This window comes from Tachyglossus aculeatus, chromosome 4 (genome assembly GCF_015852505.1).
Source record: "Tachyglossus aculeatus isolate mTacAcu1 chromosome 4, mTacAcu1.pri, whole genome shotgun sequence".
NCBI lineage: Eukaryota > Metazoa > Chordata > Mammalia > Monotremata > Tachyglossidae > Tachyglossus > Tachyglossus aculeatus.
Window position 1 is genome coordinate 127678809 of NC_052069.1, and position 26816 is coordinate 127705624.

The window sequence follows — 26816 nt, forward strand, 5'->3', positions numbered from 1 at the left end:
TGGGAGAGTACAAAATAACAGAGTTGGTAGAAATGATCCCTGCCCACAATGAGCTTACAGTCTAGAGGGACAGCCTATAGTCAGTCAATGAATGGTATCTATTGAGCACTCACTGCATGCACAGCACTGTACAAAGCACTTGGGAGAGCCCAATATAATAGAGTGGGTTCTTTCCATCCCTAGCAACGGGGTCTTGGGCTCAGCCCCTGTTCTAGCTCCAGACCCACTCTGATTGTCTGACATTATTAGTCACATTTATTGAGTGCTTACTGTGTACAAAACACTGTACTAAGTGCTTGGAAGAGTACAACAGAACACAAAACACATTCCCTGTCCATAACAAGCTCACAGTCTAGAGAAGGAGAGACAATATAAATAAATAAATGGATAAATAAATAACAGATATACACAGATATATACATAAGTGCTGTGGTGAAGGAAGAATGGATGAATGAAAGAGCAAGTATGAACAGCGCAGAAGGGAGTGGGAGAAGAAGAGAGGAGGGCTCTGTCAGGGAAGGCTACCTGGAGGAGAAGTGTTTTCAATAAGGCTTTGAAGTGGGGGAGAGCAATTATCTGTTTGATATGAGGAGGGAGGGTGCCCCAGGACAGAGGTAAGATGTGAGCGAGAGGTCAGTGGTGAGATAGACAAGATTGAGGTACAGTGAGAAGGTTAACACCAGAGGAACGAAGTGTGTGGACTGGGTTGTAGGAGGAGAGTAGCTATGTGAGGTAGGAGGGGGCCAGCTGATTAAGAACTTTAAAGCCAATGGTGAGGAGTTTTTGATTAAGGCGGAGGTGGATGGTCAACCACTGGAGTTTCTTGAGGATTGGGGAAACATGGTCTGAATGTTTTTGAATGAAAATGATCTGGGCAGCAGAATGGAGTATGGACTGGAGTGGAAAGAGACAGGAAGCAGGAAGGTCACCAACGAAGCTGATACAATAATCAAGGCGGGATAGGATAAGTGTTTGCATTAATGTGGTAGCAGTTTGGATGGAGAGGAAGGGGCAGATTTTGGCGATGTTGTGACTTCAAGCCCTGAGGGAGGAGTGAGAGCTTGTCATGGGGAGGGAACATCTCCACCATCTCTTTTGTACTGCCACAACCCCCCCCCAACCACAAGAGCTTAGTACGGCACTCAGCATACCATGTTAACTGCTCAATCAATACTACTGATTGATTGGATACTGTCCCTCTCGACTGTAAACTCCTTGTAGGCAGAGAACACTTCTACCAGAGTTGTTGTACTGTATTGCCCCCAAGTGCTCAGTACAGTGTTCTGCACTTGGCAAATGCTCAGTCAGTACCATTGATTAGGAAAGCAGCCTAGTTTAATGAAAAGAAAATGGGCTTGGGAGTTAGAGGGCATGGGTTCTAATCCCAGCTCTGCCATTTGTCTGCTGTGTGATCTTCAGCAATCCACTAAACTTCTCTGGGCCTCAGTTGCCTCATCTGTGAAATGGGGATTAAGACTGTGAGCCACACGTGGGACAGCCTGATTACCTTGTATCTACCCCAGCACTTAGAACAACGCTTGGGACACAGTAAGTGCTGAACAAATATGACAGCTATCATTATTAACTGATTGAATGGGTTATGTTGATGAGGCTGGGCCAGCTGAGGCAGGATTTCTAGTCAGCTCAGCTATTCCCTCTTTCTTTCCTCCACAAGCCTCATTTCTAGGACTGTGGTCATCTGGGGAATATGAGCAATTGACCATCAGAGGGTGCTGGGGCTCTTGCATTCCTGACCTCCAGAGGCCTGTCCACTACTGTCCACATTTTCTGAGCGAGAGGACATGCTTTCCGAGCCAGGAAGATGCTGCTGAAGACTGAAGCTTAGGAGAAATCCCTAGTGACTACCTTCATTTTTTTAAGGTACTTTAAGCACCTATTATGTGCCAGGCACTGTACTGAGCACTGGGGTAGATACAAGCTTATCTGATCGGGCACATCCATGTCCCATATAGGGATCACAGTCTTAATCCACATTTGACAAATGAGGGAAGTGAGACACAGGTAAGTGAAGCAACTTGGCCAACATTAGACAATAATGCTAAGTAGGTATTATGGTTTATTATGTTATTATGGTTTAATCCAATAACTAGTGGCAGGTTTTGATTTTCTGGGAAGACACACAGGATTTTGCATACACATTACACAGTAAAAGTAGTGTTTCCTAGTGGATATAGCATGGGCCTGAGAATCAGAAGGACCTGGGTTCTAATCCCGGTGGTGCCACTCATTTGCTGTGTGATCTCGGGCAAAACACTTTACTTCTCTGGGCCTCAGTTCCATCATCTGTAAAATGGGGATGAAGTCTGTGAGCCCCATGGGGGACGTGGACTGTATCCAGCCTGATTAACTTGTACCTACCCCAGCACTCAGTACAGTGCTCAGGAGAGACTAAGCGCTTAACAAAAACCTTTATTAGTAATAATGCTTGAAAAGGAGGAGAAAGAAGTTTCTGAAGAGATTATTCACAGCAATATTTCCTTGACGTTGTAGATCACTTTTACTTTCCAAAATGCTTTCATGTCAGTTATGTTATCCTCACAACATCCCTGTGAGGAACAGAAAGACCCCTATGATTATTCCCATTTTATTGTCCAGAAACTAAGCAACAAGAATTCGCCCATGGTGAGAGAACAGGCAAACAATATTTGTTAAGTGCTTAGTATGTTGCAGGTGCTACAGTAAGCCCTGGGGTAGATATAAGCTAATCAAATTAGTCACTGTTCATGTCCCACGTGGGGCTCACAACCTTAACCCTCATTTTACAGAGAAGGTAACTGAAACAAAGAGGGATTGAGTGGATGATGATACCCAAACCTTTATCTCCTCCCCTGTTCTCTCTCCCTTCCTCCAGGCTCACATCTCCTCCTGCCTTCAGGGCAACTCTACTTAGATGTCCTCCTGCAACCTAAAACTCAACATGTCCAAGACTGAGCTCCTTATCTTCCTTCCCAAGCCCTGTCCTTGCCCTGACTTTCCTGTCACTGTGGACGGCACTACCATTCTTCCTGTCTCACAAGCCTGCACCTTTGGTATCATCCTTGACTTCTCTCTCTCATTCACCCCACCTACCAATCCGTCACCAAAGCCTGCCAATCTCACCTTCACAACATCACCAAGATCCACCTTTTCCTTTCCATCCAAACTGTTACTACATTAATACAATCACTCCATCCTATCCTAACTGGATTACTGCATCAAAATCCTTTCTGATTTCCCAACCTCCTGTCTCTCCCTGCTTCAGTCTATACTTCACTTTGCTGCCCAGATTATCTTTCTACAGGAACATTCTGGGCATGTCTCCCCCCACTTCCTCAAAAATCTCCAGTGGTTGCCTATCCGTCTCTGTATCAAGCAAAAACTCCTCACTATTGGCTTCAAAACTCTCCATCACTTTTTCCCCTCCTACCTCACCTCCTTTCTCTCCTTCTACAACCCAGCCCACACACTCCACTCCTCTGGTGCTAACTTTCTCACTGTGCCTCATTCTCACCTGTCCCGCCGTTGACCCCAGCCCACATCCTACCACTGGCCCGGAATACGCTCCCTTCTCATATCTGCCAAACAATCACCCTTCCCCTCTTGAAAGCCCTACTGAAGGCTCACCTCCTCCACGAGGCCTTCCCAGACTAAGCCCCCCATTTCCTCAGCTCCTCCTCCCCTCCCCATTGCCCCGACTCACTCCCTTTGCTCTACCCCCTTCCCCGTCCCACTGTACTTGTGTATTTATGTATAAATCTATAATTCTATTTATATTAATGACTGTTTACTTGTTTTAATGTGTACTTATCTATAATTCTATGTATTTATATGGATGCCTGTTAACTTGTTTTGATGTCCGTCTCCCCCCTTCTAAACTGTAAACCCGTTGTGGGCAGGGATTGTCTTTTTATTGCTGAATTGTATTTTCCAAGCACTTAGTACAGTGCTCTGCACACAGTAATTGCTCAGTAAATACAATTGATTGAATAAATGAATGAATCAATGAATGAATTAAAGTAACTTGCCCAAGGTCCCACAACAGATAAGTGGTGGAGCTGGGATTAGAACCCAGATCCTCTGACTCCTAGGTCCGGGCTCTATCCACTAGGCCATGCGGCTTACTGTCATTAGACTATGAGCTTGTCCTCTAGACTGTAAGCTCATTGTGGGCAGGGAATGTGTCTGCCAACTCTGTTGTATTATACTTTCCCAAGTGCTTACTACAGTGCTCTGCACATAGTAAGTGCTCAATAAATACCACTGATTCAGGACTCTTCAGTCTGGAAAGAGGAAAGTGATGGAGCAGATACAAGATTGAGCTGGACCAGATGATGAAGGGTTTGGATAGGGAGAACCTCCCCAAACTTCACAACACCAGGCTAAGGGGGCCCCTACTGAAGCTAAAAAATATTAGCCTGGGAAAAAAATGAAAGGCAAGAAAATCTTACACTACAACTGAGAAGTAGCATGGTGTATTGGAAAGAGCACAGGCCTGGGAATCAAAGAACCTGTGTTCTAATCCAGGCTCCTCCACATGTCTGCTATGTAACCTTGGCTAAATCACTTCACTTCTCTGGGCCTCAGTTTCCTCCACTGTAAAATGGGGATTCAATATCTGTTTTCCCTGCTATTTAGCCTCTGAGCCCTATGTGGGGCAGGACAGTGTTCAACCTGATCAACTTGTATCTACACCAGAACTTAGAATAGTGCTTGATACATAGTAAATGGGTAACAAATATCATAACAACTGGTAATTAGCATTTGGAATTTGTTACTTGTGGCCTACTAGATAGAGCACAGAACTGGTATTCAGAAGGACCCAGGTTCTAATCCCAGTTCCACCACCTGTCTGCGGTGAGACCTTCATTCATTCACTCAATCGTATTTATTGAGCGCTTACTGTGTGCACAGCACTGTACTAAGTGCTTGGGAAGTACAAGTTGGCAAGTTGGCAACATATAGAGACGGTCCCTACCCAACAGCGGGCTCACAGTCTAGAAGCAAAGTCACTTGACTTCTCTGTGCCTCAGTTTGCTCATCTGTAATATGGACATTACAACTGTGAGCCCCATGTGGGTTAGGGACTGCTTCCAACGTTGTATTTACCCCGGGGCTTAGTACAGTTCCTGGAATGTAGTAAGCACTTAAATACCATAGTTTTTAATATTATTACTATTAGTGGTGTTGGCTGAAATCGGTGGTAGGCAGAAGACAGCGTTGTATATGGGGTGGGGTTCACTCTAAGCATGGACATGGGGTTCACTCTAAGGTTCAGGAGAGAGACAGAGGAGAGTGTCAGGGGTGATAAGTGGCACCCAGTCTCTGGGGAAATCCAGATGCCCTTGGTCAGAGTTAGAGTACTGGGATGGATGGAAAGTCTAGACTGAAAGCTCATCTTTAGACTGTAAGTTCGTTGCCAGTTTATTGTTAAATTATACTCTCCCAAGCCCTTAGTACAGTGCTTCACACTCAGTAAGAGCTCAGTAAATATGAATGAATGCATGACTGTCCAGTCTATCCATGATGTTATTGCTAACAGTTTTATCTTTCAAACAAAGAATCCTCCAAATAAATATCTTCACAAAATTCCCAAACTGAGTTTGCCATCCATGTTTCTCCTTAGGAAGAGGCCAGGGAAGCATTTCAGAGGAGGAAAGTGATGTTATATTGGCAAATCAACTACAATTTATCAGAATTAAGAGTTTTCTGCTCTTTCATCTAAGGATCTTGGCAGAGTCCTGTGCTGCTATAATGCAAACTCAGGCACCAGGACTGCACAACCAAGCAGAAAGCTTGGGCCAACAAAGCCACAAGGCAGGTTTGAACTGTTCTTTGGGTCAGATACTCCTAAAATGTTAAAAAATGAAATCATTTATTCATCCCAGCGGCTCTTAATGAACAAAGGGTCTCTCTCACTTTTAAACTATCAGTTCATTCTCAGGGAAATGCAATTTCCTGAAGTAGCAAGACAGAACTCTCATTTGAGGCCAGAGTGGTTTGACTGGGAAGCTCTGAATGATTATAAATTACAACAATCAACATGGATTCTTGTGGGCCTCCACCACCGCTGATCAAGGTATCCTTGGAAGCAGTGCAGCCTAGTGGATAGAGCCCAGGCCTGGGAGTCAGAAGGACCTGGTTTCTAATCCTGGCTCCACCACTTGTCTGCTGTGTGAACTTGGGCAAGTAACTTCACTCTCTGCATTTCAGTTACCTCATCTGTAAAATGGGGACTATGACTGTGAGATGCACATGGGACATGGACTGTATCCAACTTGATTAGCTTGTATCTACTCCAGGGATAAATACAGTGCTTGGCATAAAGTAGGCATGTTAAAAAAAAGGTTGACTGTAACATTCACTGTAGCTGGGGTGGGGTATCTTGAACTCGTTTCTCCAGTCCTGGCTCCATTCTTATTCTCATACACTGTAAGCTCCCTGAGGGACAGTAATCAAGTTTAACTCACCTATGCATTCTCTCCCAGCACTAAGTACAGTGCTCTGCACATAGTAAGTGCTGAATTAATACTAAGACTAAAATTTTCTCAACCATAATGGATAGAGGTTGAGCAAGCACAAGGTAAGTCCTTCCATGGGAAGCAGTGTGGCCTAAAGGAAAAAGTGTGAGGCTGGGAGTCAGAAGGACCTGGGTTCAAACATCTGTTCTGCCACTTGTCTACTGGGCAACCTTGATCGAGTCACTTCAATTCTCTATGCTTCAGTTCCATGATCTAAAGAGTGGGAATTGTTTTGTAAATGGTAGCTGTTAAGTACTTACTACTAATAATAACAATAATAATGATAATTACCCATGGCATGTAACAAGAAACTCATTTCCATTTTTGCCCCCAATCCAAGGAAAGATCCACACTCAAATGCTTTTCTGCAGTGGTTAAAACCTCATTTTAGTTGAAACCAATCTTAACAGAAAATGTGCAATTGTTGAGTTGCTCTTGGTTACTCACACGCTCAGCCATTATGATCCTGACTAAACTCTTGTTGAAATTTTCATGATTAATTAAAACCAAAGGACTGGCAGACTTTTCTTGGCTGATTTCTGGAATGTCAGCCTTCTGTGGCAGCTAGGACTGCTGGGGTAATACAGTCCATCTCCCCGAAGTTGCTACGCTTCTTTTTTTTCCTGGGGCAGGGGGAAGATGTTTAACAGTATTTGTTAAGTACTTACTCCTTGTGAACTAAGAATTGAAGTGACTTTCCCAAGGTCTCCACTTGTCTGCTGGGTGATCTTGGGCAAGTGACTTCCCTTCTCTGGGCTTCAGTTGCCTCATCTGGAAAATGGGGATTACGGATGTGAGCCCTATGTGGGACAGGGACCGTGTCCAACGTGATGTAATTTTATGTACCCCAGTATTTAGTACAGTGCCTGGCACATAGTAAGTGCTTAAAATACCACCAAAGAAGTTACCTCTTGTGTAAAATGGGGATTAAGACTGTGAGCCCCATGTAGGACATGGACTGTGTCCAACCTGATTAGCTTGTAGATACCCCAGTGCTTAGTACACTGCCTGAAACATGGTAAGCACTTAACAAAAACCATAAAGGAAAAAAAAAAGCCTCTAGATGCAAGTGAAACTGCGATCTTCAAAGGTGTTTCACATCCCAAACTATGGAAGCTGGGGTGAGGTTCATCATAGGGATAGCGAGGTTCCCTTTTGTTGTAGCAGTTCTGGCTGAATCCCCTCAAGCAAACACCCCAAAATCTGCTGTATGCTGGTGGAGACTCCTATTGGGTTTGGGGTGGGATTAGCCACAGCAGAAGTGAAAATAAAACATCTAAACTGATTTCATTTATTGTGCTAACCTTCCCATTGCTCCGTATTTCTGCAGGTTCAAGAACTTCCTCAAATCAATCATTCAACGGTATTTACTGAGTGGTGACTGTGTTGCTTGTTCCTTGGCCAGAAAGGTTTTTTTGTTTTGTGTTATGGTATTTGCTAAGTGGTTACTATGTTCCAAGCACTGAGGTAGGTACAAGATAATTGGGTTGGACTCAGTCTTTGCCCCACACAGCACTCACAGTCAATCCACCTAGACTTTAAGGTCTTTGTGGGCACCGAATGTGTTTGTTAATTCTGTTATATTGTGCTCACCCAAGCAATTAATACAGTGGTCTTCACTCAATAAGCATTCAATAAAAATGATTGATTGACTGATCAATCCCCATTTTACAGATTAAGGATATGAGGCATGGGGAAGTGAAGTGACTTGACCAAGGTTACCCAGCAGACCAGGGGCTAGAGGGAGAAGTCAGGAGAACCAGGTTTTAATCCTAGCTCTGCTACATGTCTGTCGGGCAGCCTTGGGAAATTGAAAATTTCTCTGTGCCTCAGTTTTCTCATATGTAAAAATGGGGTTTAGATACCTGTTCTCCCTTAGATTCTGAGCTCCATGTGAGACAGGTACTGACTCTTATCAGATTATATTACATCTACCCCAGTGCCTGATACAGTGCCTGGCACAGGGTAAGCACTTAAATACCAGAAAAATGAGAAAAAAAATATGACAGTTATTACTCGACTGGGTCCCGCCTGCTGAGATGCAAATTGGCTGCATCATCCCTCTCTGATTCAGCCCATACACCCAAGATACCCCTGCCTAATCACTGGTAAGGCTGGATTTCAGATGAGACTTAGCCGACTCATGTTTGAAATCCAGGCAGCCATCTGTTGGCATTCAGTATTTCCTAATGGATGAGCCCAGGGGGAGGAGGAAGGGGAGGGAAGAAACATTTGTTTCTGGAAACAGCATGTGTTCAAGCAGCTGCTCTCAGGGAAGGAAAGTCTGCACTAAGCAAAAATGTGAAAGCTACATTTCACAAGGAAGCAGCATTGCCTAGAGGATAGAGCTTGAGGCTTAGAGTCAGAAGGAACTGGGTTTTAATGCTGGCTTGGACACCTGTCTGCTGTGTGACCTTAGGCAACTCATTTCACTTCTGTGGGCTCAGTTCTCTCATCTGTAAAACGGGGATTAAGACTGGGAGCCCAATTTGGGACAGAGACTGTGTCCAACCCAATTACCTTCTAACTGCCCCAGCACTTAATACAGTGCCTGGCACATAGTAAGCACTTAAACACCACAATTATCTTCATTATTACTATTATTATAAAGCCGCAGCTTCTGCAGTATGACACAAGCAGAATTGGGATCTGGAGAATTACCATGAGACTGCCAAGTCTGTTGTGGTAGACTTTCCCAAGTACAGTGCTCTGCACACAGTAAGCACTCAAATACCATTAATTGATTGACTATACACTGTCCCTCTAGACTGTAAGCTCATTGTGGGTAGGGAAGGGGTCTACCAGCTCTGCTACATTGTCCACGCCCAAGCGCTTAGTAACAGTGCTCTACAAACAGTAAGCACTCAAGAAATACCATTGGTTGACTGATGGACTGACTAAAGACTCTACACTGCAAGTTCATTGTGTGCAGGCCCACGTCATCCCCCGGGCCTGGAATGCCCTCCCTCTGCCCATCCGCCAAGCTATCTCTCTTCCTCCCTTCAAGGCCCTGCTGAGAGCTCACCTCCTCCAGGAGGCCTTCCCAGACTGAGCCCCTTCCTTCTTCTCCCCCTCGTCCCCCTCTCCATCCCCCCCATCTTACCTGCTTCCCTTCCCCACAGCACCTGTATATATGTATATATGTTTGTACATATTTATTACTCTATTTATTTATTTATTTATTTATTTTACTTGTACATATCTATCCTATTTATTTTATTTTGTTAGCATGTTTGGTTTTGTTCTCTGTCTCCCCTTTTTAGACTGTGAGCCCACTGTTGGGTAGGGACTGTCTCTATGTTGCCAATTTGTACTTCCCAAGCGCTTAGTACAGTTCTCTGCACATAGTAAGCGCTCAATAAATACGATTGATGATGATGATGATGATGATGCAGGTAACGGGTCTACCAACTCTGCTCTACTGTCCTCTCCCAAGTGCTTAATACAGTGTTCTGAACACAGTAAGTGCTCAATAAATACTACTGATGTTGATGATGACTGTAAAACCTCTTCATAACCAAGAACAAATATAACAAAATCCTCCGTACTCCAAAGCAAAGCCCACTGTAACTTTGTATACCTTGAAAAGAATTTTGTTTCGTGAAATTTCATACCACAGGCTCCCCATATTGATTGACTGAGCTGGCTAATGGATTTCTGGGGCAACAGCAAGTTGCTCTCCATCACCCATCTTCACAAGATTTTCCCTGTCCATAAGGGTGTGTCACAGGTCCCAGTTCAAGTGTAAAATGAACGGGAAACCACCCACCACCCCTGCTCTGATCATTCATCCCCTCTAGACTGTGAGCTCATTGTGGACAGGGAACACATCTACCAACTCTGTTACACTGTCCTCTCCCAAGCACTTAGTGCGGTGCTCTGCACACAGTAAAAACCACCAATAAATGCCACTGATTAATTGATCCATATGAGGAGTTGGACAGCCTGGAGACTTTCCCTAGCTGTCCAAATTTTATCGCTCCTTCAGCCATTCAAGTCATCAGAAGAAACCATGCCCCCACCATTTTCTCTCTTCCTCTCTTATTTTCATTGGTTTCTCCTGCCTTAAGTGCTTACTAGTACCAGGCACTGTACTAAACGGCTGGAATAGAGACAAGCTAATCAGGTTAGACACAGTCCCAGTCCCACGTGGGGCTCAGTCTTCACCCCATTTGATAGAGGAGATTCTCACTTTTCCACTTCTGTTCCCACTAATAGATATTAGTGACCACTTGGATCATCCCTTCTCCCCTCCTTAACTTCCATCTTCAACCGCTCACCCTCCACTGGTTCCTTCCCCTCTGCCTTCAAACATGCCCATGTCTCTCCCATCCTAAAAAAACCCTCTCTTGACCCCACCTCACCTTCTAGTTATGGCCCCATATCCCTCCTACCATTCCTTTCCAAACTCCTTGAACGAGTTGTCTACACGTGCTGCCTCGAATTCCTCAACATCAACTCTCTCCTCGACCCCCTCCAGTCTGGCTTCCGTCCCCTACATTCCACGGAAACTGCCCTCTCAAAGGTCACCAATGACCTCCTGCTTGCCAAATCCAACGGCTCATACTCTATCCTAATCCTCCTCGACCTCTCAGCTGCCTTCAACACTGTGGACCAGCCCCTTCTCCTCAACACGCTATCCGACCTTGGCTTCACAGACTCCGTCCTCTCCTGGTTCTCCTCTTATCTCTCCGGTCGTTCATTCTCAGTCTCTTTTGCAGGCTCCTCCTCCCCCTCCCATCCCCTTACTGTGGGGGTTCCCCAAGGTTCAGTTCTGGGTCCCCTTCTGCTCTCGATCTACACTCACTCCCTTGGTGACCTCATTCGCTCCCACAGCTTCAACTATCATCTCTACGCTGATGACACCCAGATCTACATCTCTGCCCCTGCTCTCTCCCCCTCCCTCCAGGCTCGCATCTCCTCCTGCCTTCAGGACATCTCCATCTGGATGTCTGCCCGCCACCTAAAACTGAACATGTCCAAGACTGAACTCCTTGTCTTTCCTCCCAAACCCTGCCCTCTCCCTGACTTTCCCATCTCTGTTGACGGCACTACCATCCTTTCCGCCTCACAAGCCCGCAACCTTGGTGTCATCCTCGACTCCGCTCTCTTATTCACCCCTCACATCCAAGCCGTCACCTAAACCTGCCGGTCTCAGCTCCGCAACATTGCCAAGATCCGCCCTTTCCTCTCCATCCAAACCACTACCCTGCTCGTTCAAGCTCTCATCCTATCCCGTCTGGACTACTGCATCAGCCTCCTCTCTGATCTCCCATCCTCGTGTCTCTCCCCACTTCAATCCATACTTCATGCTGCTGCCTGGATTGTCTTTGTCCAGAAACGCTCTGGGCATGTTACTCCCCTCCTCAAAAATCTCCAGTGGCTACCAATCAATCTGCGCATCAGGCAGAAACTCCTCACCCCGGGCTTCAAGGCTCTCCATCACCTCGCCCCCTCCTACCTCACCTCCCTTCTCTCCTTCTACAGCCCACCCTGCACCCTCCGCTCCTCTGCCGCTAATCTCCTCACCGTGCCTCGTTCTCGCCTGTCCCGCCATTGGCCCCCGGCCCTGGAATGTCCTCCCTCTGCCCATCCGCCAAGCTAGCTCTCTTCCTCCCTTCAAGGCCCTACTGAGAGCTCACCTCCTCCAGGAGGCCTTCCCAGACTGAGCCCCTTCCTTCCTCTCCCCCTTGTCCCCCTTTCCATCCCCCCCATCTTACCTCCTTCCCTTCCCCACAGCACCTGTATATATGTTTGTACATATTTATTACTCTATTCATTTATTTATTTATTTATTTTACTTGTACATATCTATTCTATTTATTTTATTTTGTTAGTATGTTTGGTTTTGTTCTCTGTCTCCCCCTTCTAGACTGTGAACCCACTGTTGGGCAGGGACTGTCTCTATATGTTCCCAACTTGTACTTCCCAAGCGCTTAGTACAGTGCTCTGCACACAGTAAGCACTCAATAAATATGATTGATTGATTGATTGGATCAATCAATCAATGGTATTTATTGAGTACTTACTATGTGCAGAGCCCTGTACTAAGCATTATGGAGAGCACAACACAATTATCACACACATTCCCAGGTCTTCCCAATCACTCAATGGCATTTACTGAGCGCTTACTACGTGCAGAGCACTGTACTAAGCACTTGGGAGAATACAACAGAATGAGCAGACACATTCCCTGCCCACAACAATTCCTTATCTCCCCTCCTAAGATCCCAGACAACTGCCACTTTATCCCTTCATCACCATCTAAGCACTTAAATACCACCATCCTGCACTAATTAAATTACTTTCTCCAATTCCTCTCCTCGATCTGATCCTAGTCCCTTTGAAGGCTCGGACAATGTCCACTGATCCTATTGTCCTCTAGAAAGCACTTAGAACAGTTTTCTGCACACATTAAGTCCTCAATGAACACCACTAATTGACTATAGACTGTGTGTCTACATTGTAAGCTCCTTGAGGGCAGGACATGTGTCTACCAACTCTGTTGTACTGTCCTCTCCCAAGTGCTTAGAACAATGCTCTGCACACAGTAAGCACTCAATACCAATGACTGACTATAGATTGTCCCTCTAGACTGTAAGCTTGTTAGAGGCAGGCAAAGTGTCTACTAAATCTATTGTATTGTCCTCTTTCAAACACTTAATACAGTGCTCTGCACCCAGTAAATGCTCAACAAGCACCACTGATTGATTCATCTCCCAACCCTGTGATTGTTCCACTTCTAAGGGCCTGTTGAGTGGCTGAGTCAGAAGGACTTAGGTTCTAAACCTGACTCCACCACTTATCTGTTGTGTGACTTGGAGCCAGGAGCTTCACTTCTGTGCCTCTGCTCCCTCATCTGTAAAATGGGGATGAAGACTATTAGGCCCTTGTGGGGCAGGGACTGTGTCCAAGCTGGTAAACTTGTAACTACCCCAGTGCTTAGAACTGCACTTGACACACAGAAAGCACTTAAATACAATAACTGTAGCAATAATAACACTAATAATAACAATAAGAAGAAGTCACACTGCCTCCCAAGGATTCAGATCTCTATTTTCCAATCCAGGCTCTGACCTTCTCCCCAAATTTACCTATCATAATCATCATCATCAATGGTATTTACTGAGTGCTTACTTGTGCACAAAACACACAATGAGCCCCCAATCACAATCCCTTCCTTAATAATAATAATGACAATGGTATTTGTTAAGCGCTTACTATCTGCCAGGCACTGTACTAACACTAGGGTGGCTACAACCTAGTCAGGTTGGACACAGTCCCTGTCCCACATGGGGGCCTCATAGTCTCAATCCCCATTTTACAGATGAGGTAAAAGAGAAGTGAACTGACTTGCCCAAGGTCCCACAGCAGACAATTGGAAGAACTGGGATTAGAACCCATAACCTTCTGACTTCTAGGCCAGGCTCTCTCCCCTAGGCCATGCTACTTCTTTTGCTGAGACATGATCCCCACACAAGAATGATTAATGGATCTATCCCTACCTTCAGGTTGAAAATCATTAGGAGAATAAACGACACCAGTTTTCAGTGAGCAGTCTTCTATTGGAGATCAATTGCATATGTGGTTCGTGGAAAACTATTTTCAATTTCTTCTTTTTTAAGTTGGGTCTATGAAACAATTACATGCCTAGAAAAACATAAGACAGATCAGCATGGGACAACAAGGGGAAATAAAAAGCCGTGCCAAGGAAGACGATCCTGATGTAACATTTCAAATGTTTATTTCTATTAATCAATCAATCAATCAATCGTATTTATTGAGTGCTTACTGTGTGCAGAGCACTGTACTAAGCGCTTGGGAAGTACAAGAAGTAATGTCCTTCTCCCCCTCTAGACTGTAAGCTCATTGTGGGAATGTGTCAGTTTACTGTTATACCGTACTCTCCTAAGCACTTAGCAAAGTACTCTGCACAAAGTAAGTACTCAATAAATTGAATGAATTGAATGAATGAATTTTTCAAAATAACCACCAATCCTGACATTTCTTTTTCAATTTTTATTCCTACTCCCTATCCACAAGCTCCAGACCTAAGCAGTAGATCAATAAAAGCTGTAACTCTCCAGACACAATTCTCTCCATCCCCCAATTTATTCAACCTGGATCACCCATTACAGCCCAAACAATTTCCCCCTCAGAAGAATGCACGTGGTATTCGTCTCTCTCTCCCTTCCAGCACTTAGAACAGTGCTCGGCACATAATGCGCACATAGCAAATACCATCATTATTATTTCCTCCCAGAAAAATCTGTTATGGCTTCAGTCAGTCAATCTATTTTTTCAGTGTTTACTGTATGTAGAGCACCGTACTAAATACTTGGGAAGGTAAAATAGAACGGTATAACAGACACATTCTCTGCCCATAATGAGCTTAAATTTTAGAGGGAAGACAGATATTAATATAAATAAATAAATGACGGATATGGACATAAATGCTGTGGGGCTGGGATGGGGGTTGAATGAAGGGAGCAAGTCGGGGAGATGCAGAAGGGAGAGGGAGAAGAGGAAAAGAGGGCTTAGTCCGAGTTGTAACCACAATGAAGGCACAGGCAACTCGTGTGATTCTTCTTTTAATAATAATAATAATAATGATGATGATGGCATTTATTAAGCACTTACTATGTGCAAAGCACTGTTCTAAGCACTGGGGAGGTTACAAGGTGATCAGGTTGTCCCATGGGGGCTCACAGTCTTAATCCCCATTTTACAGATGGGGTGAATGAGGCACAGAGAAGTTAAGTGACTTGCCCAAAGTCACACAGCTGACAATTGGTGGAGCTGGGATGTGAACCCATGACCTCTGACTCCACAGCTCATGCTCTTTCCACTGAGCCACGCTGCTTCTGGCGTGTTTTTGGCCCAGAACTTTCTGACACTGGGTCCACTCCCTGTCTACCCTCTAAGGCTCAAACTGTACCAGCAGCATCCAGTACAAAAGTCTCTGAGTTTCCCCGCTGTGGAGAAGCCAGGCAACAGACTCCCTTCCATTAGCAATGGTATTTACCCAGTACTTACTGTGTGCAAAGCACTGAACAAAGCACTTCCCAGAGTAGAGAGGCAGGTGGGGAGGGGGATAGGGTTCCATTGAAACTAGGGTTCATTTCCAAAATTAATTTTAGAAAAATATATGCTCAAAAAATGTTTTTCAGTGGATTGGATATGTTTTTTCTCTGTGTTTTTTTTTCCATTCCAGGAAATGGAAACAGGACTCCTCTTAGTGAAATAAATCTTGGCTAACTGAAATTTAGTCACCAGGGCTCACACTACCCAAAGAGAAGCAGGGAGGAAAGAGATTAAGTGCTGTACTAAGCACTTGGGAGGGTACAGTACAACAGAATTAGCCAACATGTTCCCTGCACGGCTCAGTGCAAAGAGCATGGGCTTGGGAGTCAGAGGTCATGGGTTTTAATCCTGCCTCCACCACTTGTCAGCTGTGTAACCTTGGGCAAGTCACTTAACTTCTTCGAGCCTCAGTTACCTCATCTGTAAAATGGGGATTAAGACTGTGAGTCCCCCGTGGGACAACCTGATCACCTTGTATCCCCCCTAGTGCTTAGAACAGTGCTTGGCACATAGTAAGCACTTAACAAATGCCATCATTATTATCCTTCAGAGAGCAAAGAAACACACCTTTGAAGATAAAAATCTGATCAAACATTCTCAGATATTCATTCATTCAATCATATTTATTGAGTGCTTACTGTGTGCAAAGCACCGTACTAAGTGCTTGGGAGAGGACAATTTAACAATAAAAAGATGCATTCCCAGACCACATACAGTCTAGAGCTATCAGCAACGTGTTTTGCCGCAATCTCTAGAACATGGATGAGAGGTCACAAGACTTCAAAGATGGACTCTAATCATTGTTTTCAAGAAGATTGAGAGGTGTCGGTGGAAACTATGGGGAAATCTCCCAGTATTCACTGCAGGCAAGAGTCTAGCCAAGGTCCTTCTTAGCATAACTGAAAAAAGTAGCTACCATTCTCTGACTCCCAGAAGGACTCAGAACTCCTTTGCCTCACCCATCGATCAACTATGGTATCTTCTGAATGCTTCCTGTGAGCAGAGCACTGTACTCAGAACATGGGAAACTTCAGTGTAATCAGATTTGGTAGACACATTGCCTGCCCACAACAAGCTTAAGGTCTAACAGGTCACATTAGAGTCAGTCAGTCAATGGCATTTATTGAGCTCTTACTGTGTGCAGTGCACTAGACTAAGCACTTGGGAGAGGACTATATAACATAGTTGGTAAACACGTTCCCTGCTCACAACGAGCTTACACTCTAGAGGGAGCAGCTGGTCTATGAAGCCATGCTACCCTTTCCTCTCACACCCCCAACAAATTGGGGCCAATGGACAATAAACAAATGGTATTCATTAACTGCACTTGGATCCATGACCTTTGGACAACTGGTATTCGCTTCACCCCCAACACCACAACACTTAGGTACATCTTTAAATTCCGTATTATAAATTACTTATTTATTCATATTGATGCCTGTCTCCCCCTGTAGATTATAAGTTCGTTCTGTGTTGAAGAAATGTGTCTCCTAATCCTTTTATATTGTACTCTTCCAAGTCCTTAGTACAGTGCTCGGCACACAATAAGCTCTCAATAAATGCAACTGATTGATGGATTGGAAGGTGCATTCCACAGGATATCACCATGTCTTTGCCATCTGATCAAGACTGTCTCTTTATATAAGGGTGGTTCCAACTGAACAGTAGGCTTCTTCTGTACTGAAAGTCCTTAGACTGTTGGCTGCTAATTAAACTGGGAATTGGAAGATCTGAGTTCTAGGTCCAGTTCCTTTACTTGCCTGCTTTGGACCTTGGGCAAATCAATTAATTTCTCAGTTTCCTCATCTGTAAAATGGGGTTAAAATACATGTTCACTTTCCTCAGATTTTGAATCTCCATGTGAGCAGGGACTGTGTCCAGTCAGATTTTCTTTTATCTACGCTGGCAGTTGGCACAGTAATTGAACTTAGTACAGGCTTAGCAAGCACATTGTTATTATATCCTTGAATCTCTTTAGAACAGATATTTCACCATCAATCAATGGTACTGAGTGCTTACTGAGTATGGACCACTGTACTAAGCACTTGGTAGAAACATTCCATGCCCACAATCAATCACACATATGACTGAGTTGAATGACATACTGAGATATAGGTGAATTTTTTTTATGGCATTTGTTAAGCGCTTATTGTGTGTCAAGCACTGTTCTCAGTGATGGGGTAGATACAAAATAATCAGGTCAGACACCATCCCTGTCCCACAGGGGGTTCACAGTCTTAATCTCCATTTTGACAGATGAGGGAAGTGAGGCATAGAGAAGTTAAGTGACTTGCCCAAGGTCAGAGAGCAGACACATGGCAGATCTCCTTTTTAATATAGTCATGAGGAACTGTAAGACATTTTAAGATGACTCATTTCCATCAAACCAATCTAGGTGCTGTCTCTTGCACAGTCTTGATGGCTGTGTGATAGGCGATGGCTTTAAGAAGCACCTATTTCCTGTTATCATTGGTACCCTCATTCATTATTCAATCACATTTATTGAGCAGTTACTGTGTGCAGAACCATGTACTAAGAACTTGGGAGAGTACAATACAACAATAAACAGACACATTTCCTGCCCACAGTGAGCTTAATATCTAGAGGGGAAGACATATATTAATCTAAATTGATAAATGACAGATATGTACATAAGTATTGTGGGCCTGCAGGGAAAGTGGATGAATAAAGGGAGCAAGTCATGGTGATGCAGAAGGGAGTGGGAGAAGAGGAAGGGGGGTGCTTAGTCGGGGTAGGCCTCTTGGGGACATGTGCCTTCAACATGACTTTGAGGCTGGGGGAGAGTAACTGTCAGATATGAGGAGAGAGGATGTCCCAAGCCGGAGGCAGGATGTGATTAAGGAGTCGAAGGTGAGTTAGAAGAGGTCTAGGTACAGTGAGAAGGTTAGCATTAGAGGAGTGAAGTGCACAGACTGGGTTGAGATACAAGAGTAGTGAGGTGAGATAGGAGGGGGCAAAGTGATTGAGTGCTTTGAAGCCAATGATGAGAGGTTTTTGCATAATACAAAGGTGGATGGGCAGTCACTGGAGTTTTATGAGGAGTGGGGAAACATGTTCTGCATGTTTTTGTAGAAAAATAATCTGGGCAGCATCATCATCATCATCATCAATCGTATTTATTGAGCGCTTACTATGTGCACAGCACTGTACTAAGCGCTTGGGAAGTACAAATTGGCAACATACAGAGACAGTCCCTACCCAACAGTGGGCTCACAGTCCAAAAGGGGGAGATAGAGAACAAAACCAAACATACTAACAAAATAAAATAAATAGAATAGATATGTACAAGTAAAATAGAGTAATAAATATGTACAGACATATATACATATATACAGGTGCTGTGGGGAAGGGAAGGAGGGAAGATGGGGGTGATGGAGAGGGGGACAAGGGGGAGAGGAAGGAAGGGGCTCAGTGTGGGAAGGAAGGCCTCCTGGAGGAGGTGAGCTCTCAGCAGGGCCTTGAAGGGAGGAAGAGAGCTAGCTTGGCAGATGGGCAGAGGGATTGGGGGCATTCCAGGCCCGGGGGAGGACGTGGGCCGGGGGTCGATGGCGGGACGGGCGAGAGCGAGGTACGGTGAGGAGATTAGCGGCGGAGGAGCAGAGGGTGTGGGCTGGGCTCGCTCCGCTGGGAGACCACCGGTCTCTCAGGCAGGTGTCCCACCCAACCAGCAGAGTGAAGTATGGACTGGAGTGGGGAGAGACAGGAGGCAGGGAGCTGAGAAAGGAGGCTGATACAGTAATCAAGGCGGGATAGGATAAGTGCTTGTATTAATATGGTAGCAGTTCAGATGGAGAGGAAAGGGTGGATTTTATCAATGTTGTGAAGGCAGGACTGACAGAATTTAGTGATGGATTGAATATATGAATTGAACTAGAATGAGGAATCAAGGATAATACCAAGGTTACGGACTTGAGAGATAGAAAGGATGGTGTCCACAGTGATGGGAAAGTTGGGAAGGACAGGGTTAGGGTGGTAGGAAAAGGAGTTCTCTTTTAGACATGTTAGGTTTGAGGTGACGAATAAAGATGTCTTGAAGGCAGGAGAAAATGTGAGACTGCAGAAAGGGAGAGAGATCAGGGCTGAAGATGTTGATTTGGGTATCATCTGCATAGAAGTGGTAATGAAAACCACGGGAGCAAATGAGTAGTGTAGATGGAGAATAAAAGGGGCAGAAATGAACCTTGAGGGACCCCCTTTAGGGGGTGGGAGGCAAAAGAGAAACTTGCGAAGGAGACTCAGAATGAACAGGCCAGAGAGATAAGAAAAGAACCGGAGAAGATAAAGTCAGTGAAGCCAAGGCTGAATAATGCTTCCAAGAGAAAGGGGTGGTTAACAGTGATGAAGGCAGCCATGAAGTTGAGGAGGATTAGGATGGAGTAGAGTCTGTTGGATTTGGCAAGGAGGAGATGACCTTTGAGAAAGTGCTCTTTTGTGGAGTGAAAGGGACCGAAGCCAGACTGAAGGGGGTCAAGGATAGAACTGGAGGAGAGGAAGCTGAAATAGCGGGTGTACACAACTCGCTCAAGAAGTTTGGAAGGAGGTGGGGAACTAAATGGAGGGAGCCAGAGGGTCAAGGAAGGGCTTTTTTAGGTTAGGGGAGACATAGGCCTGTTTGAAAGCAGTGGGGAAGAAGCCACTGGAGAGTGAACAGTTGAAGATTCATTCATTCATTCATTCAATCGTATTTATTGAGCGCTTACTGTGTGCAGAGCACTGTACTAAGCGCTTGGGAAGTCCAAGTTGGCAACATATAGAGACGGTCCCTACCCAACAGTGGGCTCACAGTCTAGAAGGGGGAGACAGAGAACAAAACAAAACATATTAACAAAATAAAATAAATAGAATAAATATGTACAAGTAAAATAAATAGAGTGATAAATAACAAATCTAAGTGCAAGGGTGACGCTTGCAAGATGGCTGTTAAGGAGAGAAAAAGGGAGGGGGTAAGTGTTTTGATAAGGTGCGAAGGAATGGAGTTAGATGAACAGGTGGAGGGGGGTGGATTTTAAGAAAAAGCAGATCTCCTCTAGAGATACTGCTAGGTAGGATGGGAGAGTTGAAGGGGCAAAAGGAGAGAGAGGCTGAGGAGGAGCAGGGAAGATTTTAGGGAGCTCACGTGTCAAGTTTATTAATGAAGTAGGTGGCTGGGACACTGGGAGCAAGAGATGGGGAGAGCTGGGGAGACAAGGGGCCTGAGGAGGAAGTTAAATGTCTGGAACAGCTGGCGAGGGTGATAGGCAAGGGTATCTATAAGAATGGAGAAATAACTTTTTGGGGCAAAGCAGAGAGCAGAGTTTAAGCATGCTTGTATTTTAGCTCACTGTTCTGCATACAGGAAGCACTAGATAGGTAACATTGATTAACGGATTGATGCCCTCACCCTATTTTTCATCCCTACAACCTCGCCCATGTGCTTAATCCCACCCAGTGAGCTCTTAGATACTCCCCCTTCACACTATTTATACACAAATCCATATGCTCCGGTACTTCTCCTATCTATAATTCATTTTAATATGTCTCCCCACAAGATTGTAAGCTCCTCGAGTTTGTGTTTACCAACTGCATCATACTCCCAAGTGCTTAGTTCAAAATTCTGCACAAAGTAAAGGCTCAATGAATATCATTGATTAATTGCTAGCTAGTCTCCTTGTTACAAGATTAACATAATATTTGGCAGATTTCTTTATTCTTGTTGATGGTTTGGTGTCTGTTTTTTGATTCAATGGTTGTGTTGTGAACTCATATTTGGAAGGTGTGAGCTGAGCGCTTAATACAGTGCTGTGCATGCCCTCAATAAATGACAGGGATGGATTTGATTGATTACCAGTCCAGAACTCACTGCACAGCAATGATCCATATGGCTCTCCAGTCCCTCTCACAAAGAGATAATTTTTATTAAAAAAACAAACAAAACACTCAGTCCATGTTTCCCCACTCCACAAGAACCTCCAGGGGCTGCCCATCCAACTCTGCAAACATAAACTCCATACCAAAGGCTTTAAATCCCTCAATCACCTTGCCTCCTTCTACCTCCCCTCACTGCTCTCCTACTACAACCCAGCCCGCACACTTGACTCCTCTAATGCCAACCTACTCACTGGACCTTGATCTTATCTATCTCACCTCTGATCCTTTATCAAGTCTTTTTTGCTGTTGTTGTTGTTATTTACTAAGCACTTACTATGTATCAAGCACTGTTTTAAGCACTGGAGTAGATTCAAGTGCATCAGGCGAACACGTGGGGTTGCCAAGCTAAGTAGGAGGGAGAACAGATACTGAGTTCCCATTTTTCAATTGAGGAAACTGAGGCACAGAGAAGTTAAGAAGTGATTTGCACTCCTCCCTCTTCATATTCAACAGGCCATCCTCAAAGCCATGCTAAAAATCATATCTCCTCCAAGAGAACTTCCCTGACTAAGCCCTCATTTTCCACATTCGCCTGCCCTCCTGCATCAGGCTTGCCCTTGGGACCATCTGTCTTAAGCACTTTGATTTTCACCCCATCCCTATAGTATTCATACACATCTTTGACTGAAATTGATTTTACTGACTCCCCCTCTAGACTGTAAGTTCTTAGTAGGCAGGGATCCTATCAAATCTGTTATGTTATACTCTCCCAAGTGCTTTGTATGGTGCTCTGCACACAGCAATAGCTCAAGAAATACCACTCGCTGATTGCTTGATTGAATGACGATATAGTCTGAGAGATGTAAATGCTAAGACCTTGATAAGCAGTGTGGTATAGTGAATAGAGCACAGGCCTGGGAGTCAGAAAGACCTGAGTTCTAATCCCTTCTCTGACACTGGTCTGCTGTGTGACCTTGAGCAAGTCACTTCATTTCCCTATACAACAGTCCCCTGGTCTGTAAAATGGGGATTAAGACTGTGAACCTCATGTTGGACAGGGACTGTGTCCAACCCAATTTGCTTGTATCCACCCATCGCTTAGTACAGTGTCTGGCATATAGTCAGTACTTGAAAACCACAATTATTATTATTAATATATGCAATATTTCATTTTTTTGAGGCAGGAGACAGTGTTGGTGATTTTGAGCTGACATTTGGCACATTTGCAGAGTAGAACTATGCCATTGTTATTTAGTTTTCCAATCCCGGGCAGAAGGATGACTTTCTTCCCACATCTCAGCATCTTTATCCACCAGGCACTGAAATCTTCCAGGTGGATGGCTTGTCAGATTTTGAAACTGTGGCAATGAGTCTAACCAGGTCTGTAGAGGATTTTTCTTTGTCTTTGCTCTTTGGCAATGAAGGGGCAGATTAGCTAATCAAAGTAGCCAAGCATTTTGGCTCTGGGATTAGGAGAAAGGTCAACCTCCAGTCATTTCTGTAGACACTTGAATGGACATATTCAGGAACAAACCCACCTTCAGGGACATGGACACACAGAGATCTCCAGCTGGGGTCCACACCCAGAAAAGAATAGATGCACAAATGTCCATAAGGACAGCAGGCAGAGAGAACTCTTCTATTAAAAAAAAAATTACGCCTAATCATTTTCTACATCAAATCAATGGCATATTTTTAGCACTTATTCATTCAGTTGTATTTATTAAGTGCTGTGTGCAAAGCACTGTACTAAGTGCTTGGGAGATTACAACAATAAACAAACACATTGCCTGCCCATGACAAGTTTACAGTCTACATGACGAGCGTACAGTCTAGAGCACACAGAAGCAGCATGGTCTAGTGGATAGAGCAAGGGTTTGTGAGTCATAAGGACCTGGGTTCTAAATCCGGCTTTGTCCCTTGCCTGCTGTGTGACTATGAACTAGTTACTTGACTTCTCTGGGCCTCAGTGTCCTCATCTGTAAAATGTAAATGCTCTCCCTCCTCAGATTGTGAACCCCATGTGGGACGGGGATTGTGATCAAGTGAGACACACTTGATCACTTGATCACCTTGTATCTACCCCAGTGCTTCTCTGAGTCCCAGTTCCCTCATCTGTAAACCTGGGATGAAGCCTGGGAGCCCCTTGTGGGTCAAAGACTTTGTCCAACCTGATAAGCTTTTATCCCCCGCAGCGCTTATTATAGTGTCTGGCATATGTCTGGCCAGACATATGCCATAAAAACAGAAAGTACAACACAACAAATTTGATAGGTACAAACCCTGCCTATAACAAGCTTATGACTAAAGTGACTCTTTTTGAGTTAAAAAAGAAAACTTAAAAACTCAGAGCCTCAATATTTATTCAACAGAAAGCATCCAGAGGTACTAGTGGGACAGAGGAAGTCAATGAACAATGGACTTTGATTCATTCCATCATATTTATTGAGCGCCTTCTTTTTGGAAAGCACTATATGAAGCATTTGGGAGAGTACAATATGATAGACATTCCTGGCCCACAACGAGCTTTCATGGTTTGGTTTGTTAAAACATTATCCTGGGGCCTGTCTGTGAGCCATAATCTAGTCCTCAAGGGGCTTCTCTTTAGCCAGCAGGCAGGACCCAACATCCTGTCATTATTTTATAAATAGTGTGTGCACATGCGCTCGGGTGTGTGTGTGTGTGTGTATATAATTGTCTTTCATTTTCAGCATCAGTTGTATTTGAGTGCTTACTATGTGCAGAGCACTGTAGTAAACACTTGGGAGAGTACAATATAAAAATAAACAGAAACAGCCACTGCCCATGAGCTTGCAGTGTAGAGATGACAGTTGCCATAGAGACCATGTTCAGTGGGACAATATGGCAGAAAAGAACCATGTGTGATCAAAACTCCATCAAAATGCATGTAGACAGACACTGAGATCCTAATGTAACAATCATATTTATTGGGTACTTACTGAGTGCAGAGCACTGTGCTATGCACTTGGGAAAGTATAACAAAATAAGAGCCACAATTCCTGCATACAATGAGCTTACAGTCTTGAGGGAGACACAGACATTAACAGAAATCAATATATTATGGATATGTACCTAAGTGCTCTATGTACCAATCAATGGTATTTACTGAGTGCTTACTAAGTGCTTGGGGGAGTATGAGTTGTTAGACATGTTCCCTGCCCACAATTCACTCATTCATTCATTCATTCAATCGTATTTATTGAGCGCTTACTGTGTGCAGAGCACTGTACTAAGCACTTGGGAAGTACAAGTTGGCAACATATAGAGACAGTCCCTACCCAACAGTGGGCTCACAGTCTAGAAGGGGGAGACAGAGAACAAAACAAAACATATTAACAAAATAAAATAAATAGAATAAATATGTACAAGTAAAATAAATAGAGTAATAAATATGTACAAACATATATACATATATACAGGTGCTGTGGGGAAGGGAAGGAGGTAAGATGCGGGGGATGGAGAGGGGGAGGAGGGGGAGAGGAAGGAGGGGGCTCAGTCTGGGAAGGCCTCCTGGAGGAGGTGAGCTCTCAGTAGGGCCTTGAAGGGAGGAAGAGAGCTAGCTTGGCGGATGTGGGGAGGGAGGGCATTCCAGGCCAGGGGGATGACATGGGCCGGGGGTCGACAGCGGGACAGTCGAGAACGAGGCACGGTGAGGAGATTAGTGGCAGAGGAGCAGAGGGTGTGGGCTGGGCTGTAGAAGGAGGGAAGGGAGGTGAGGTAGGAGGGGGCGAGGTGATGGAGAGCCTTGAAGCCGAGGGTGAGGTGTTTCAATGACCTTACAGTCTAGAGGGAGAGACAGACAATATAAAATAAATACACTACAGATATGTACATAAGTGCTGGGGGTTGAGGGAGGGGTGAATAAAGGGGGCAAATCCAAGTGCAAGGGTGACTCAGAAGGAAATGAGAGGAAAGTAAATGAGTACTTAGGGAAGGTCTCTTGGAGGAGATGTGCCCTGAATAAGACTTTGAATGGAGCGGGGTGGAGAGTGTCAGATATGAAGAGAGACAGTGTACCAGGCCAGAGGGAGGACATGGTGAGAGGTCAGTGATGAGATAGATGAGACTGAGGTACAGTGAATAGGTTGGTATTAGAGAAGTGAAGTGTGTGGGCTGGATTGTAGTAGGAGAACAGCGAGGGGAGGTATAAGGGGGAAAGCTGACTGAATGCTTTAAAGCCAACTGTAAGGAGTTTCTGCTTGATGTGGAGGTGGATAGGCAACCACTGGAGGTTCTTCAGGAGTGAGGAAACATGGCCTAAACATTTTTGTAGAAAAATGATCCATGCAGCAGTGTGAAATATGGACTGGAGTGGGGAGAGACAGGAAGCAGGGAAGTCAGTGAGTAGGCTGATAGTGTAATTGAGGAGGCTGAGAGTGTAATCAATGCAAGAAAGGAAAAATCCTTGGGTCATGTGGTAGCAGTTTGGATGGAAAGGGAAGGGAGGATTTTAGCCATGTTGTGAAGGCTGAACTGATGGGATTTAGTAACAGTTTGAATGTGTGGGTTAAATGAGAGCTGAGTCAAGGACAATGCCAAGGTTACAGGCTTATGAGACAGGAAGGTTAGTGATGCTGTTTGTTTTTTATAGTATTTGTTAAGCACTTACTATGTGTCAAACACTGTTCTAAAACTCTGGGAAAGGTATAAGTAGGTTGGACACAGTCCCTGTCTCACAGGGGGCTTACAGTTTAAGTAGGAGGGAATACAGGAGAACTGAGGCACAGAAAAGTGTCTGCCCAAGGTCACACAGCAAGCAATGGGCAGAGCAGGGACTGGAACCCAGGTCCTCTGACTCCTAGATCTTTCCACTAATACATTATGCTTCTCACTATGCCCTGCAACTCTATTTGGCCTGAAATGTGGCCTCATATTGACACAGCAATGCATTGTCTTCCCTAATCTTCTGAGTCAAACTTCCTCTCAGAGGGTTTAATTTTTCCACCAAGAATCACTTCAGGCCCTGGGAGAATTAAACTCAGTATATCCAGCAAGTTAACTGAAACTGTAAAACAGAAGGGACTCATTTTTTTTTCCTGTGACAGAACTCACTTGTATATATAGAAGCAGTGTGGTGTAATGGATAGAGCATGGGTCTGGGAGTCAGAAGGGCCAGGGTTCTATTTCTGACTCTGCCACTTGTTGGCTGTGTCACCTTGGGCAACTCACTTCACTTCTCTATGCTTCTATTTCCTCATCTGTGAAATAAGGATTAAGACTGTGAGCCACATTTGGGACAGGGACTGTGCCCAACCTGATTAGCTTCTATCTATCTCAGTGGTTTGTGCAGTGCCTGGCACATAATAAGCACTTAAGTACCATTAA

General features: G+C 44.5%; 1 long non-coding RNA gene across 1 annotated transcript in view; it reads right to left on the reverse strand.

Moving 5' to 3' along the window:
• LOC119927229 overlaps nt 1-26816 on the reverse strand; it is a 307572-nt gene that overhangs the window by 137673 nt on the left and 143083 nt on the right. The window contains exon 4 of the long non-coding RNA XR_005450392.1: nt 14024-14168. This is a non-coding gene — a long non-coding RNA (uncharacterized LOC119927229). The remainder of the gene's footprint in view (nt 1-14023; nt 14169-26816) is intronic.